This window comes from Myotis yumanensis, unplaced genomic scaffold (assembly GCF_028538775.1).
Source record: "Myotis yumanensis isolate MYYU_CA2020_CCGP unplaced genomic scaffold, mMyoYum1.0.hap1 SCAF_5, whole genome shotgun sequence".
Lineage (NCBI taxonomy): Eukaryota > Metazoa > Chordata > Mammalia > Chiroptera > Vespertilionidae > Myotis > Myotis yumanensis.
In genome coordinates, this window is record NW_027223756.1 from 12,408,756 (window position 1) to 12,427,594 (window position 18,839).

At 41.3% G+C, this 18,839-nt stretch overlaps 1 pseudogene; it reads right to left on the reverse strand.

The window, feature by feature from the left end:
• Positions 1-2,015: 2,015 nt before the first annotated feature.
• On the reverse strand, positions 2,016-14,407 carry LOC139010086 (cullin-1 pseudogene; annotated as a pseudogene).
• Between the last annotated feature and the right edge of the window lie 4,432 nt (positions 14,408-18,839).

Genomic DNA, 18,839 nt, shown 5'->3' on the forward strand with positions numbered 1-18,839 from the left:
AGACCTGACACATGAGATGAAATCTATTTGCCAATTCCTGAGGCATAGGAAGGGTTTTTAAAAAATGCATGGGAGTATAAAAATAAAGGTAATGGTTAAAAATGAAAATTATATAGTGAAAGGATTATATAAGAAGACACAAAGATAAATTATAGGCTTGATACAATATGACTAACAACTTTCTTAGGTGTCAACTGAGAAGCTATGAAATTCTTTGCTATGTCTATTGTTAGGGATAGGAGAAATTTTAGATATTACCTAGTATAATTCATATCAATTCAAAAGAAGAACATACTGACACAGAGGTGTTTAATGACTTGTACAGTGTCCAAAAACAGTGAATACCTCTCATGTATACAGAGTCAATTGCAGTATTTCCATTCTGCCATCATCCTGTAGCCTTGTCTACCTGTCCTTCATTCCTTGCCCTCCCTCCCCCTTGAGTACAGAACCTAGAAGAATTCAAGAATGAAATAGACATTGAGATAGACTCATGGTGGGAGTGTTGCCCAAACTTTACTAATTCACATACAACTACATGTTTTTTGTCATATAGGTACTCTATATTCCTGACCACTAGGAAACCTAGACCAGGCTCATGACCTAAAAATAGTTCACAGATGCATTTTGTTTGTTAGCACGGTATTTTAGAAACATTTTCAAATATGTAAAAAAATTATCAAAATGTTAGGAGACTTTGGACCTACATTCTCAAAGACAGTCATAAGATAAGGGCTGAGGAATAGCTGATACTTTTGGTGAGATATGGGTTTCACTATGCTGGGGTGAAAACCCTCCCCTCTTGACTCTGACATCAATATTGAACAGTATTTGCCATTTATTATCATACTAGAGGCCCAGTGCATGAAATTCATGCTCTTGGGGGGCAGTCCTTCAGCCCAGCCTGTGCCCTCTCGCAGTGTGGGAGCCCTTGGGGGATGTCTGACTGACAACTTAGGCCCTGCTCCCCACAGGAAGCAGGGCCTAAGCTGCCAGTTAAACATTCTTAGTGCTGCTGCAGAGGCGGGAGAGGCTCCCTTCATCGCTGCTGCGCTCGCCAACTGTCAGCCCGGCTTCTGGCTGAGCAGCACTCCCCCTGTGGCAGCTCCTGCATTGAGCGTCTGCCCCCTGATGGTCAGTGCACATCATAGTGACCAGTCGTTCCACCTGTTTAGTTGATTATTAGCCTTTTATTATATAGGGTTTATATACATTTATATTCTCACTATGGCTCTATCAAAAATAGGTAACAAAAATATAGACCAAGATGGCCATGTGATTTTTCTCCAAATGGGCCCACTTTACTTTTTGACTTTACCTGTCTAGCCCCTGAAAGCATTTTTACAATGCTTGGTCAGGCATAGCATCACTGTACATTAGAAATTAGATTTAAAAGAATAACACTCCACAGTCTTTCTTAAGGTACCGTTATGGAAGTAAATCCTATATAATAAAAGCCTAATATGCTAAGTGTCCAGTCGTCCTTTCAGCCGTCAGCTGTTCAACCAATCAAAGCATAATATGCTAATGATATGCTAAGGCTGCTCAACCGCTCGCTATGACATGCACTGACCACCAGGGGGCAGACGCTCCAACTGGTAGGTTAGCTTGCTGCTGGGGTCCAGCCAATTGGGACTGAGCGAGAGGGGCCAGACACGCCCTGGAGCCCTCCCGTGGTCCCTCCCCAGCTGGCCAACCCCCCACATTCTCCCCAGCCCCGATTGTGCCCCCGTGGGGTCCCTTGGCCTGGCCTGCACTCTCTTGCAGTCCGGGACCCCTCGGGGGATGTCAGAGAGCCGGGTTTTTTTCCTTTAATTTTCTTTATTTCACACATTAAAAAATGAAACACACTACACAAATGGTTTTCAGAGCAGATTACATGCGGGTCCATTCAGACTTCTCTCAAAGTGTGGCCGACACTCAGTGCTGCCGAGACGGAGGCAGCTGTTAGCACGTAGCCGATGTATTGATGTAGATGCAGTAGCATGCAGCCCTCAGCATGATGGTTCATTAGGTTAAATGGCGTCGGTGTCCATATTTACAGACTTGAAATGTATCGATCCTGAGCAGTTCTGATGTACATCTGAGACCGGCTGCTGGGAGTCTTGGTCTCAGTTTAAAAAGGAAGGCCAGTGGTGCAGGCGGCTGCTAGGAACTGGTCGTCATCCTGCCCACCAGGAACATTGGCCGCCGTGGCACAGTCAGACCCTCTACAAGGGTTAAGCCAAGTAACTGTAGGTGTCCTTTTCACCATCAACTCGCTCCAAATATTCTTTCTCGATCAGAATGTCAATGCATTTCTTGATGACCAGGACCCGTGGCTTGAACTGTGAGGACAGCTGAGTGAGCACCTCCCCGAGCAGCTGCTGGTGCTTCAGGACCTTCCGCATCTTCATGATCCTCACAATCACCACCTGGATCAGCAGTTTCCGGTCCTCTTCAATATTTTTGTGTGTAGTTTCTTGTTCCTGCTTCTGTTCGGTTTTCATTGGCACATTGATGTTAACCCTTAATTTCTTATTTTTATAACCAAGATATAATTTTATTAAGGTATCTGGCTTCAGTTCCACCTCATCAACATTTGCATTTTCATCTTCCAAGACCAATAACTTCGACTTCAATAAAATCTGTAGGACTTGTGCCAAAATGTCCATTTTGATTTGAGTGCTGTCAGCTGCTGCACCGCGTAAGCATCTTCCGTGTTGTATTGAAGCAGGATCGCCATCTGGAATGTAGATGCCTGCAAAGTGTATCTGTTCTTGAAGCAGTTTGTGACCAGCTCTCCTTTGGAGAGCTGGTATAACCACGCCAGCTTCCTGCCGCTATGACGACTAGCGTAGAAAACAGTGAATCGCTGGTAGCTATGTTCCAGCTCTGACGGCAAGGTGAACGTGCAGGACTGCTGGAAGGGCCACGAGCCGGAGCTTAGCACCTGAATACTGAAGTCCAAGTCCAGTGGCTCTGAATTTGTCAGGTGCTTTTTGAACTGTTCGTTTAAATCTTTGCTCACGCCAATGTCCTGAAACATCCGCTGAAGTTTAGAGGTATACTCAAACCCACATGCTTGCTTTAATTTGGAGATCATGCTTGCTTCGGCATCATCACTCGCACTGTTCTGGTGCACGAGTCTTTTGGCCAGCATCTTCGCATAGAACTTCTGGAACACATCCTTGTCCTCTGTGTACTTGAAGACAACCATCACTTGATTGAGTGTATCTTCTAGTTCTGCTTCTTCTGGGTTCTTGGAACTCTTCTTCAACAAGGAGTCACAGTATCGAGCCAGCAACTTGGGGGACTTACTGGACGACTGAGCCATCTTGGTGACAGCGTTGTTGTTTATGAAGCGCCCACAAGCCTTGTCCAGGGCGGCCACGAAGCCTGCGTCGTTACTGAATGCTGACGTGACCAGGGCATTGTACTTTTTATGAACATCCAGCACTGTCTGCACGTACATTTTGGGATTATTTAAAGCAGCTTCTCCACACTTTTCAATTGCTGCAAGACCCTGATTATGAATATGTGTCTCCAAAAATTTTTTCAGTTCTCCTAGGCCGTCCTGGATTCGAGATACAAGATTATACATGTGACCCAAATCTTCGTTTTTATCAGCATCCAGCAAGTTCTGAAACTCTGTGTGGAAAAATCTCCAGGTGCTTCTCGATGAGCACCTGCTCGCACTTCCTCGCTAACTCGTCCTGAGTGCTTTCGTGGAGGTAGACCTGCACTCTCCGTTGCTCCTCGAGCAGACGGGCCTCTGCCTTTTTCATGTATTCAGTAACTGGGTTCTGCTGCAAGAATTCAGTACTCTCTCTGGTATAAAATCTCTCTGTACCAGCCAAAAACTGAGACTCAAAGGATTCTTTATACACTGTTAATGTAGGACCCTTCGCAAATGCATCATCTTCATTCAGCCCCAATTCCACATAAGACTGTACAACTCCACTAATCAGTCTTGTATTGATGGTTTCACCATTTCTTTCCTTTTCAATCAGTTTTAAAACAGCATTGGTTACCTGTTTGTTCAAGGGCCTGAATAGACAATCCCTCCAAGTCACCAATGCGAGAGAATAGATTTCATATATTCCTTTTCATCCTTCATCACATTCATGGCGAACCCAGTGTCTATTGAGGTAGGCACAAATTCTATTCAGAACTTTGCTGGAAAACCGGTAATCTTCCCACTGCTGAGTGTAGAACTTCAGTACACTCTCATCCATCAAGTCTTCTCCATCCTTAAGAAGATTTGTCCCACAGACCAGGCCGAGGGACCCTACTGATGCATGAATTCATGCACCGGGCCTCTAGTTAGAAATAACATGATAGGTTAGCCATTTTCTTTACTCGTGTTATTTCTCTCAGGTACATAATTATCTTCTGTGTATCACCTCCCCCCCACCCCCCCCTAAGAAATGGCTAAATATACCTCTCCTTTTGAAGTTCAGCATCTACACTAATAAAAGAGAAACATGGTAATTAGCGTACGACCGCTACCCTTTTCATTTGCTAATCAGTGAGTATATGCAAATTAACTGACAACCAAGATGGCGGCTAATTTGCATATGTCTGCTCCAAGCCACAGACTGAGGCTTTAGGCCTGGGTAAGGGAGGAGCCAGCCAGTGATCCTTGAGCCAGTGATGGTTGATGGCGGTGATGGCAGGGGGAACCCGGGTCGAGCCAGCCAGTGATCATAGATGGTGGCGGTGGCGGAGGGGAACTGGGGGTGCCCTGGCCCAGGCCTAAAGCCTTGGCCAGAGGCTTTAGGCTTAGGTGAGGGAGGAGCCAGCCAGCGATTGTTGATGGCGGCGGAGGTGGGGAACCAGGGCAGAGCCAGCCAGCGATCAGCTGAAGCGGGAGCTAGGGGTCCCCAGTCCAGGCCTAACGCCTTGGCCAGAGGCTTTAGGCTTGGGCCTGGGAGGAGCCAGCCAAGTGATCTTCCCCGGTGGCGGCGGCTGTGGCTGCGGCGGTGGTGGCGGCGGTGGCAGTGAGCTGGGGGTGCCCTGGCCCAGGCCTAAAACCTCGGCCTGAGGCTTTAGGCCTGGGTCAGGGAGGAGCCAGCCAGCGATCAGCTGGGGCAGGAGCTGGGGGTGCCCAGGCCCAGGCCTAAAATCTGGAGCAGAGGCTTTAGGCCTGGGCTGGGGAGGAGCCAGCCAGCGATCAGCTGCGGCGGGAGCTGGGGGTGCCCTGGCCCAGGCCTAAAACCTTGGCCTGAGGCTTTAGGCTTAGGCCAGGGAGGAGCCAGCCAGCAATCAGCTGTAGCAGGAGCTGGGGTTGCCCGGCCCAGGCCTAAAGCCTCGGGCAGAGGCTTTAGGCTTGGGCTGGGGAGAAGCCAGCCGACGATTGTTGATGGTGGTGGAGGCGGGGAACCAGGGCGGAGCCAGCCAGCGATCGTTGATGGCAGTTGCGGGGAGCTGGGGGTGCCCTGGCCCAGGCCTAATGCCTTGGCCAGAGGCTTTAGGCTTGGGCCGGGGAGGAGCCAGCCAATGATACTTGATGGTGGTGGCGGCCCGAACCGGGGCGCAGCCAGCCAGCGATCCTTGATGGCCACGGTGGCTTGGAGCTGAGGGTGCCCTGGCCCAGGGCTAATGACTCGCCAGAGGCGTTAGGCCTGGGCAGGGGCCAAACCAGCAATTGGTGTGAACTACAGAGGAAACACCTTTTCTGACTGCTGATTGGTTAAGCTCCCTGTATGCCACTGGTTATATTCTTAGTAACTTGGGTAATAAGAGTCCAAAAAGTGATCTAGGTTTTTTTTTACCACACTCCTGGAGAAAAAAATGAAGGTCTGCTGCTGGAGGGTTAAGAAATGTCATATCCTGTCCTAGCCAGTTTGGCGCAGTGGATAATGCCTCGGTCTGCCCAACGCAGATTCTGGGTTCAATTCTGACCAAGGGCATGTACCTAGGTTGCAGGTTCCTCCCTGGCTCCGGCCCAGGTCAGGGCTCATGCAGGAGGCAACCAATCAAAGTGTTCCTCTCACTTTAATGTTTCTCTCTGTCTTTCCCTTTCTCTTCCACATTCTCTAAAAATCAATGGAAACATATCCCAAGGTGAGGATAAAGAAAGAAAGAAATGTCATATCCTGAAAGACACTTCTTGAAAATGCCTAAAGAAAATTGTCATTTTTTCATGGTAAAGGGACTGGAGTCCGTGTTGATGAAAACACCTTGGTGGCTGCGGTGACTGGCAGTGGCTGCAACAGTGTGGTGATGGAGCTGGTGCCTTCCCCTGATCAGCCTGGTTGACTCCCACAAAGGGAGGCCAGACTGTGGCTTAGGCCCACTCCCCAAGGGGAGCAGGGAGCAGGTAGTAGGACATCCCCTAGGGCTCCCAGTATGTGATAGGGGGCAAGCTGGGCTGAGGAACCCCCTCCCCAGTGCACAAATTTTTGTGCACCGGGCCCCTAGTTAGTATATATTTGGCAATCTCTATAACATCACAAAATGTTAAAAGATTTAGACACACAAGGCAAAGTATTTTCTTAGCATTAGTATATATTTGCCAATCTTTATAACATCACAAAATGTTAAAAGATTTAGACACACAAGGCAAAGTATTTTCTTAGCAGCAGATAAATTCTAAAGTCCAAAAATTAGAACTGCACTTAAGCCCATGATGATTGGTGAAGCTTTTTTTTTTTCAGCAATAGAGGAAATCCTGGGCTAAATTATTTTGTTCTTAGCCAGAGAGACTGGGAGGGCTGTGCTATAGCTATCAGGTATTTCTCTTTCCTAAACTGATCCCATTTCTTTTGAACATTTTCTGGTGAATTCTAGACAACTCTGGCAAGTGATGGTTTGATATTCTTGCTATAATAAAACCATAAAGAACAACTCTGTGCCTCCTATTACCTGACTTTTATGTGACTTCAGTATTTATTTAAGTGGCATCTTATTTATTTCCAAGGGAATACAAGGGAATAATTTATGTATATTGTTGAAAGTATTACATATGTCCCCCTTTTCCACACATTGACAACTTTTAAGATGTATTTCTTAGCAGTTTTAAATAGACAATACAGTTAACTATAGTCACCATGCTATGCATTATACTCCCACCCCCTGCCCCTGGCAACCACCAATCTGTTCTCTGTTTCTGTGAGTTTGGTATTTTTTAGATTCCACACATAAGTAAGGTCATACAGTATTTGTCTTTGTCTGTCTTATTTCACTTCAAATTGTTTTTAAGTGTCCTTATATCACTTTACTTATGGAATTCCAGTATAACTTGGGCCTGGTTCAGTTTGCTTAAGCACGAAGCTTTGGTCAGCCTGGTTCCCTGTTGCCTCATTTTTTGTGGCATCCATTAGTGATTATGAGCCACAGTGTTGGGTGTTACAGAGAAGTCTCCACACTCTCCTTCCTACTGCTCTTCTATTGGCACAGAATCTAAATTTTATTCTTATATTTATGCAAGCATATTATATCTTTATTTTTCATACAGACACTATTTCTTGATAAAGTGTGCTCAGGATGGATTCAAGGTTGTGATCCAGGGCTGAAAATCCATATTTTTTTTCCACAATGATCAAACTCATTTGAGAAAAGAGGATAATCATATTTAGGCCAAATATAATAGCTCAAACTCAATTTTAATGAAAAGGAACCGTGTCCCAATTTCTTTTCCCCTGACTCAGTAATTGAAGTCTGGGACGAGTTTGAAGAATTACAGAATCTTTTTTGTTTATTTGTCTGTCTCTCCCTTTATATATACTTATCTATAAAATATGCATATACTTTCAAGAGTGGGCCAAAGTAGGCTTACAGTTATGTGAAACAGTTTAATCTTGTATTATTATTTATTAATTATTGTTTTATTGTATTTATTTGTATTACCACTAATCTTGTATTATTATTTATTAATTATTGTATTATTTATTTGTATTACCACTACTTTGGCCCACCCTTGTATTTTTATGTATAGCTTTCCTATCTATTTAGATCAGGGGTCCTCAAACTACAGCCCACGGGCCACATGCAAATACAAATATTGTATTTGTTCCCGTTTTGTTTTTTTACTTCAAAATAAGATATGTGCAGTGTGCATAGGAATTTGTTCATAGTTTTTTTTTAAACTATAGTCCGGCCCTCCAACGGTCTGAGAGACAGTGAACTGGCCCCCTGTTTAAAAAGTTTGAGGACCCCTGATCTAGATATACAGACATATTTAACATCAAACATATATAATAGGTATATGGAGAGATAAGTAAAAATTCTGTTAACCTTCATGGGCTGACAGTTTGATAAAGTAACTCACGAATTGGAGTCTGAGTTTAGAGTATTGTAGAATTGAACTATGCATTTTGTCATTGGTGATTTTTATTATTGAATTCTTACATCTCTTTTATTTACTCTTTACCTTACCTGTACAAGGAGCATTTTAATATCTGCCTTGCTTTATTTTCATTTTGATATTCTGGAATGTGTCTAGAACATGGAACATAAATTTAAACTCCTTCCTCTCAGCTGTCCGCTTCTTTGACCCAGTTTCATCCCAAAATACTCTGGCTTCTGTCACTCTGAGTGACCATTGGACCACAGAAGATTTGCTCTTTATAAAATGGAGATAAATTGCCACATTTTCTCTTTTCCACTTTTAATTTCACCCAAATTTTATAGCAGAGGGTGGAGTCCTGATTTCAGGGTGATGTTCTCAGTTTGTACTCAGTAAAACTAAATACTCAAACATTCACATTTGTTGTGGTCAGTCCTTGTCTTCAATTTGGAGTGATCATTTCTGTTTGTAGAATCTTCCCACTTAGCATTTGCTCTCTCTCTTACCGTGGTTTATTAGAAAGTGTCTGCTATTGTCCTGTCCATTCACAGATAAGGAATGGAATAAAGCTGGCCTGGAAGAACTCTCCTAAGGAGTCCTTCTATTCCTATAATTTCTCCCAAAACTGTTCAGTCCATTCCCATAGGGGGAAAGGATTTCAGGTCTGTTTTTAGTGCCTCAAAGTGACAGTAATATATATGGAGAGCCCCACGGGGCAGACAGCCACTCTTTCAGTTTCTCCCTCTGGACTGTGGAATAACAGGTTTAGACCTGTAATGTCTATATAATTGTTGGATCAGAGAAAGATATCACAAAATGTTTTTAAGCCAGTGTTTCAGAAACAGGATGAAATTTTAGATAATCCCTTATAGTTTAGAGGCCCAGTGCATGAAATTTGTGCACTGGGGGAGGAGCGGGGGGAGGGTCCCTCAGCCTGGCCTGCGCCCTCTCACAGTCTGGTACCCCTCGGGGGATGTCTGACTGACAGCTATCAGTTGGACATCCTTAGCACTGCCACGGAGGCGGGAGAGGCTCCCGCCACTGCTCCTGCGCTCACCACCACCACTGTGCTTGCCAGCGTGAACCCAGGTTCTGGCTGAGCGGTGCTCCCCCTGTGGGAGCGCACTGACCACCAGGGGGCAGCTCCTGCTTTGAGCATCTGCCCCCTAGTAGTCACTGAACATCATAGCGACCACTGTTTGGTTGATTTGCATATTAGCCTTTTATTATATAGGATAACACAAAAAAGGAGTTTCAATTTTTAACAATTTGTTATGGCTAAAATCTGAATGCTGGATAATACAGTAAACTTGAAACTGTGGCTACCTAGTAAATGTGCCTTTGTAACAGAACAAACAGAAATCTACAGCACTGTTTTCACTAAATTGAGCCATAAAAAGCCATGAATGATTGACAGCAAGTGTGTAGGTCACTGTGTGTGTTTTTAAAATATATGCCAGGACTGTGTGTTGAATGACATGCTCAGTGGGCATACCCTAGAGCAGTGATGGCGAACCTTTTGAGCTCGGCGGTCAGCATTTTGAAAAACCCTAACTTAACTCTGGTGCCCTGTCACATATAGAAATTTTTTGATATTTGCAACCATAGTAAAACAAAGATTTATATTTTTGATATTTATTTTATATATTTAAATGCCATTTAACAAAGAAAAATCAGCCAAAAAAATGAGTTCGCGTGTCACCTCTGACACGTGTGTCATAGGTTCGCCATCACTGCCCTAGAGACATCTTTGATATGTATTACACAAAACATAGAGCTAAGATATAATTTTCAAAAATAAGTATAAAAAAATACAGATGATGTATTATAGAATTGTACACCTGCAACCTATTTAATTTTATTAACCATTGCCACCCCAATAAATTAAATTAAAAAATCTTTAAAAAATAACTATAAAAACCCCGGCTTTTAAGCTCTATAATAGAATTCAGCTTTACAAAATCCATTTGTAGTAGGATTCTTGGCACTCAGATTATTATACTGAGCTCTTGAAAGAAACATACCCCTTCGATTTCTAAATATTTTTATTTTAAATAGGCCACCAGCTTATTTCATATACTGGACACCGAAAGGCCCTGTAACAATATATTTTGGGGAAGATATTCAAACCCAGTTTGTCCTTTATCTATGATGAAGTGCTCTTTTAAATTCAATTATCAAGACCTCAGTCACACTTAACTGACTGACAAGAGAATTATTATCCACATTTTAATAGCTAAAGGCATCATAGATGTCAGATGGGAACATTTTAAAAGCTCTTATCCAAAGCTCGATTCCCACATAATCTCACATCTCTTTTGGTGGTGGTGGAGGGGGACCCAGTGGTGGGGCGTGTTGTGGTTAAGGTAACAATTTTATTCTGTGTTGGAGGAAATTTGCTTTGGTTCACTTTAATGGGTCAAGAAACATCTGCATGCCGGAACCGGTTTGGCTCAGTGGATAGAGCGTCAGCCTGCGGACTGAAAGGTCCCAGGTTCGATTCCGGTCAGGGGCATGTGCCTTGGTTGCGGGCACATCTCCAGTAGGAGGTGTGCAGGAGGCAGCTGATCGATGTTTCTCTCTCATCGATGTTTCTAACTCTATCTCTCTCCCTTCCTCTCTGTAAAAAATCAATAAAATATATTTTAAAAAAAAGAGAAACATCTGCAATATGGTGCAGCTAGACTAGTAAACCTGTAATTTAGGACTGAAGAGATCTATTGCATTTTTCTCTTCTTACACTTTCTCTTTTCTCAGTAGTTTCTTACTCATTATATTTAATTTAGGCAAGGTCACAGCCACGGAAGGGCGGAGCCACTGCTCTCTTAGAGACAGTGCTCTGGGGTGGACCGATGTCCTCTCCACTGCAATTATTTACACTTAAGCAATATTTTGTTCTCCGTAAAGATTTCAAATTCATGCAAAGACAGTTAGGATTCATATGTATTCTGTTTTCTCTTGAAACATTATCATTTAGAGATTTAAACTAAACCACATTTAAATGCTTTGGGCTAGAACACACCTTTTAAATGTGGCCAAACCACACAGAGACTGTATTTTAAAGATCTTTTAGGTTAAGCTAACAAAACATATATAAAAGGTATTGCTGTGCATGATTTTGGATTGTGCCTGATTAAAAGAATAAGAATGGAGAAGAAGAGAGGAAAACATACATACCAAAGAGAGAAGAATAAATGGTTGAGTAAAGGCCTATATATAAAAATTAAACATGATTTGACTAGGAAGCAGGAGACATGAAATTATAGCTTACTACTAGTGACTTTTCCTCTCTTGGTATCAGTTTCTTCATGTCTGAAAGCCCAGATTAGGCATTTTTATTGGTTATTTCTACCTTCATTTCTGTGATAGCAAAAGGTAACCAGTAGTGTAAGGAGTAGGTATCCCGAAGGGTCATTTGTGTTCTTAGAGGGAAAATACATTTTGTCTAAAAACATTTTTAGACAAAAAGAGGTGAAGACCATTAACCATTCCATATTTTGTATGTAATCTTAATATAACATACAAAATAAGAAGTTTATATGTGTAAATTCTAAGACAGTGGTTCTCAAAGTGGGATTGGACCCCTAGGGAACTGTAATATTCTTTCAGAGAGCTGCAAGATCAAAACTATTTTAATAATAACATTAAGACATTATTTTCTATTTTGGTGTTTAGAAATTGCCATAATGGTACAAAAATAACAGCAGGTAAAATTGCTGGTTCCTTAGTACAAATCAATGCAGTGGCGGCAAATTGTACTAGTAGTTGTATTCTTAACTACTCTCTACGCACCATAGTAAACTGGAAAAAGAAATTCCAAATTAAATCCAAAGTAAACAGAAAAGAAGAGACAATAAGTATGAATGGACTGAATTTGAAAACAGGAAATCAATAGAGAAAGTCAATGAAACTAAGAGCTGGTTCTTTGAAAAGACTAAGGAAATTGATAAGCCTCTAGCCAGGCTAACTTAATTATAGATAGGTGAAACTCACATAAACAAAGGCTCTTAGGGGTCTTCAATAATTTTGAAGAGTGTAAAGGGATTTTAAGACTCCAAATATTGGGATCAGCTCTTCTATGTGGCCTCCTGAAAATTAATAGCAGCACATCTGATTTGCTTTTTTTTTTTTTTCTGGAGGTGCCTTTTCTATAATAAAAGTTTTCCAGTGTGTTGCCCAGCTGGCATGGCTCAGTGGTTAAGTGTTGAGCTATGAACCAGGAGGTCATGGTTTGATTCCTGGTCAGAGCACATGCCTGGGTTGTGGGTTTGATCCCCAGTGTGAGGCATGCAGGAGGCAGCTGCTCAATGATTCTATCTCATCATTGATGTTTCCATCTCTCTCTCCCTCACTCTTCTTCTCTGAAATCAATAAAAATATATTTTAAAAAAAGTTTACCAGCGTGTTTTCTCTGAGGACAGAATTTGAGGAAGAACCATCATCTGGAAGAGCTAAGCCTTAAATTGTGTCAGAGTCCTGGGATTGCACAGAGGTAAATGTTTTAGGCTTGAGGAGAAGTGACAGTGCTGTTATCTCAATGACCTTAGATTCTTGTGGTACCTAGAATCTCCCATTCTTCCTTTGGTTTTATTTTTATTTTCTTTCAGTTTGCTTTTAAATCATAAAAGCACCCTGAAGGTTTTAAATAGAGTTCTATACAGTGAAAATAGTTAATGCAAGGTGGCTTATTGGGAGATAGAAATTGTTACTTTTGTCTTTAGCAACTCAAAGAAAGTTCAAGGAGGCCCTTCACAGATAGTCTATGAGCCATTGGATGCATTTGCTCAGGCATTAATTTATCTGAGCTTTTGAAATAACATTGAAATAATAATAAAAGGTAAAACCAACCAGTGGAAATAGGTGTAATGGATTGTATAAATGAAGCATAACATGTATTATTGTTGCTAACCAGATGTGAAATGTACTTAAGCCAGACCATATTGCTAATTTACCAACTTATACTGCAGAGCTGACTGAAAACCCATAGATTACCAGACTGCTCTGAGCTGGACAGGATGCCAGGGAAGGGATGGGGATTTGTGGGTGTGCATGCCATTCTTTACCTCCTGGGAGTAAATTCTGGTTGGAAGCGCATCATAAATTATAAACGTGTCCCGTCCATAGCTGAAACCTCAGTTGCTAGTTTCTCTCTTCTTCTTTTTTTTTTTTTTTGCAAAGAACTGTCTGATATGCTAACTTAAACAGCACTGGTTGTTCCCTAGAACAGTCCTGCACAGATGTTACCAGTGTAAGTAACTGTGGAAGTAGATAAAAAGCCACAGAACTGGGTTCTGTGCGGGACACTTCAAGAAGCCAGAAGAAACTAGTTCTTCCCCAGCCAGGGTTTGCAGCAAAGCAGGGCATCATGACATAGCAAGGCGTGAAATTCATAAACTCTTCTAAAGGAAAGTACATGATAGCAGACGGGAGTCACAGAGTAGTAATTAGTTAGTCTGGGTATGACAAGGACTGGAATGACATGTTTTTAAAAAGCCTTTTAAAAATTATGAAAAAAATATATACAAAAATGATCAATAATCTGATAGTCTTTTCTGTTGTCACTGTGCTTATTTTTAAAATGTTAGTATTTGAGTTTTTTTTTCCTTCAAAATCTTACCTATCCCTGAGCATATATTCTTGTGTTGTTGTTGTTTTTGTAAAGATAGGATCATACAGAATGTGATGATGCCATATAATCTCTCAACCCCGAGCCTGCTTTTCTTCAACTCTTTCCCATCTCTGTGAGTGCCACACCTTTATCTAGTAAATTCTAGTTATATACACAGAACACAGTGTCACTTATAACATCTTTCCCCTCTCTCCTCAAATCCAATTCACCACAAGTCCTGTTGATTTTGTTGCTAAAATATCTCCCAGATCCAACGAATTACATTTAGGAGTGCTACAACTGTGGCTGTCAATAGTCAATTTACTATTGCATTTTATTGGACTGCTACAGTAACCTTCCAATGGTTGAATGACCATACACATGTTACCTGCAAAATTAGTCTCCACACTGTAGCCAGGTTGATGTTCGTGAACCACACATTTGATCCTAAAACCATTCAATGGCTTCCCATTATACTTCAGATGAAGATAAAACTCTTCAATGTAAATTTTAAGACCCTGCAACATCTCACATTTTTAGCATCATCTTGCAACACACTATTTCCAAGGCTGCTACGAATAGTTGTATATGTTGGGACTGAATGACTCGCACCCAACAAATACCTAGTTATATCTGAAGAGAATTATATTACAAGCCTGTTCTTGAACTAACTATTGGAAAAGGGATGGACTTACCCTTATTGGTGAATCATTAGGAGGAGTAGAGCTGACACAGAGTAGTCAACCATAAGAAGCAATGTAGCGAATAACATACATTAAAATGATACAAAGGGAAAAAGTTATTGGAATACCGATTAATGATGAATTATGGTAGGGTTGATAAGAATTAATTCATATATATAGTTTTCTTTGTTAAAATAGAGGTGACTTGACTTTTCATGAGTTTTCACATTATAGATATTTTGGCAGTGTTATTTTAATTATTTCCAAATTTTCTTCCTGATAGTTTGTTTCTTCAAATTAATCTACGTTCAAATCACTGAGAAAAGAGACTCTATTTATTTATTCTTGATTCTATAGAAAGAGTAATGAGCAAGCCAGAGAAGAGTCTGCCTTTATGAATTTTATTCTTAGTGAAAGGAGGTAAATAAAAAAGCAAAACAATCAACAAAATGGTTTTAAATATTGATAATTATCTTTAAAAAATCACCATATCACATGAGTCACTCAAGTAGCTACTCCTTCTGACAGACATCTCAGTAATAGTACATATCAGTTGTAATTAAAATAACCTAAGATCTTGATCCACATTTGGCTGTGATCATGTTTTGGCTGTAATTAGCATTTGCCTGTGAAGAACTTGTAACATACCACATGGAATGGGAACCGCTAGATGTATGAGCGTGGCCAATTGTTTACTCTCTTGACATGGTCCAGTTTCTTCAACTGTAAGTGAGGATAGTCATGCCACCTCCTTTAAGGCTTTTCCCTGAAGATTATAACTATAAAGAGTTTAGAACAATGCCTGGCACATGTAAGTGGAGTGTATGTATAAAATTAATAAAATAAATGCATCTCGTTAAATAGAAAGTAAAATTAGCCTCTGCATTAGTTCTTTTCCATTGTATGTGCAGATTATAATCAGGCTTTAGGTGTAATTAGTTCAATGTTTCATGCTAAAAGGGAGGAAATGGAGCCAGAATTAGACTGCAGGTCTTTCTCGTGCCTACACACTGCTCTTGATAGTGTTTTGTTCTGCCATGATTTCCATTCACTCATGTTTAAGTATATATACCCTCAGGAAAACAGAAACCTAACCTCCATCTGAGGGTCATTGTGTAAGGAACTGTTAACCCTCTTTCCCGGTGGTGTAGTTACCCCTTCACTCTTGCCCTGGCGGGTGCATATGGAGTTCATTTGGTAAGAAGTGGATGTTTTCAGAGTCAAAATGCTGTGATTACCTCAGTGAGCAGTTCACATAGTGGTGTTTTTAGCGAAAGTCCTAATTAGCCTTCTATAGCTAATGAGCTTGTGGGTTATAAATCTACTCATTATTATGAATGATGGGGCCAGTGCTTAAAATTGGCCAGTTTTGCATTAAGACATAATTATTTATGAAGAGGCTTTGCCCCAGAAATGGAAATCATAATAATTAGATTTAATCTTTCTGTGGCTTTTGTACTTCCTCCACCCCCTCCAGAAGCAGATGTCTAGAGGGTACTAATTACTAAGTAGTGGAAAGTTTCCTGCAAGGAAGTTTCCAAACAAGGAAGGCTAACCTCTGGAACTTTTAGCCACCACTTAGCCAGGTGCCTTTAGAAAAGGATCATTCCTTCCCCCTGCCACCCCCCCCCCCCCCCGGGTTTTGTCTGTTACTGGTAGATTTATGCTACATAATGTCACCAGCTGAGGAGCCCCAGGGCTTTGTTTCTTCAGCAAGCAGCGGTTGTTTTTGTAAGATGCTTTTCAAAAATAGTTAAACGGCCTAGCCGGCATGGCTCAGTGATTAAGCATCACCTATGAACCAGGAGGTCACAATTCAATTCCCACTCAGGGTACATGCCCGGGTTGCAGGCTTAATCCCCAGTGTGGGGTATGCAGGAGGCAGCCGATCAGTGATTCTCTCTCATCATTGATGTTTCTATCTCTCTTTCCCTCTCCCTTCCTCTCTGAAGTCAATTTATATACATATATGTGTGTGTGTGTATGTGTATATATATATATATATATACATATATGTATATATATATACATATATATATATTTTAAAAAATAGTTAAATAGATATCACAAACTTGCAAAAAGTTTATTAACTTGTTTAAAACTAGGACGTGAATAATTTCATATCAGGAAAAGAATGTGGAAATTATTCCTTTTGGTCGGGACACAGAGGTTCATGGTCAAGCATGGGCTGGCCCAAGAGTCCTACAGCTAGTGGACACAAACCAAAACACAAGTACTCAGGTCCCCAGACTGGATCAAAGTTATGTCAATTCAGTTTTTTTTGAAATTAATAGTATAACATGCATTCTTTAAACTTAATGAAAAATTTAATTTTAAAAATCCCATTACTAAGATGAAAAGATATTCCTGGTGGTTTTTGTGGCTGAAAGATGGTGTCTGGATTTTAATAAAATAATACAATACAGTTAGAATTGGGGCAGTCTTTAGAGACTATCGGTCTAAATTAATTTGGTCTAGATGCTAGACCTAATGCCTTGTTTTAGATGAGGACACCGAGGTGGTGTGATAGGTTCCGTGAGGTGCAGTGTCAGACTGCTCATTAGTGGCAGAGCTGGAATGAGGGCACAGGTTTCCTGGCTTCTAGTTCAATATGCTTCCAACTACACCTCAAAGCCATAAGGTGGCCTTTGGCCAGTCAAAGTATTCATCCTGCCTGCTGATCTCCTGCAAACCTTGTCTCAACTCTTCCATCTTTCTCTGCAACACGATTTCTCCCTATACAGCCCAGCAGAGGAAAGATGCACTTGCAATTTTATAGAAACATTTTCAAATATTAACACCATAAAAAAAGAGGTGTGCAAATACACAGCTATATCTGCTTCATAATTGCATTCCAATCTTTCATCCTTGGTATTGTGGCTTAATGGATGAGTGTGGATTCTGAAGGCTGACTTCTTGATTCAAATCCTACTGCTCTCCTTTATTATCTGTGTTACCTTGAGCAAGCAGCTCTCTACTTCAGTGTTCTCATCTGAAACAAAGAAACACACAAAAAGAGAGGGTGTTAATAGTAAATGCCTGATAGATTTTTGTGAACATAAAATAAGCTGATATTCATAAAGCAAGGAGGAAGGTGCCTGGTACCCAGTGTGCACTTTGTAAATGGTAGCTGTTCGTTTTTATAGTGTTAAGTACAAACAAGTCAATATATAAAATAGCATGGATTATAAGTGTATTAAGTTTAGAAGCTTAAGTGCCATACATAAAAAAGTCCATACATATATTTTAGTTTATCCTCATCTAAGGATATTTTTTTTTTCACTGAATTTTAAAGAGAGTGCAAGGAAGGGGAAGAGAGAGAGAGAGAGAGAGAGAGAGAGAGAGAGACAGACATTGATGTGAGTAAGACACATCCATGTGCTTGGTTGCTTCCTGAATGCACTCTGACCAAGGCTGGGGATTGAGCCTGTAACCTAGGTATGGATGGGATGCCCTTGACTGGAATCAAACCCAGGATCCTCCAGTCCATGGGCTGAGGCTCTAACCACTGAGTACTGGCTAGGGCAATAAGACCTTATATTAATTAGATTCATCACAACAACCAAACATTGGACTTTATCTTAATTTTATAGATAAGAGCACCTAGACCCAGAATGATTATGTCCCTCGCTCCAAGCCACACAGCTAGTCACTGACAGCAGCTTCCCTTCATAACTCAGATTTTTGGTACATTTGAACTTCGTCAATCCAGATTCCTGAAATTGCCCTCTAAATTTTCTAATTGCAAACCTTTGAAAGGCTTTTTATCTTAAAAAAAAGGAAAGAAGATGATAATTGATTGACAGTAGTGCTAGATGGGCAGTTTAGGAGCTTTCAAAAAGGCTAAGGTGTGCTATTGCATGATGGGGGTGTTATAATGCTTTGGTGGATTCTAAAATTCAGAGGGGGGCCCTTTAGCATTGGAACACACATGGCCTAAGTGATGGCAGGAGATGGGTATGAATTAAAGGGCCAATCACCTCCATCCCCTGACTCAGACCACCCATTAAGGCCTGCACTGACAGGGTTGCTGTTTAATAAACATCACCCACAGAATGACACCATCTGGCAAATGTCAGAGGAGAGGGGACAGAAGCGACAGCTGCAGCCATCTGCTTGTGTTGCCAGTGACTCAAAAATGATTGGGGAGGGAGGGTCCGTGCTTCCAGCGAGTGAATATACTGCCTTGCCCAGTTCCATCTTTTGTTCAGATTTTCTATAGAGATACTCACTCCTTCAAAGATTCCTAGAATGTACACATAAACATGTATACTTT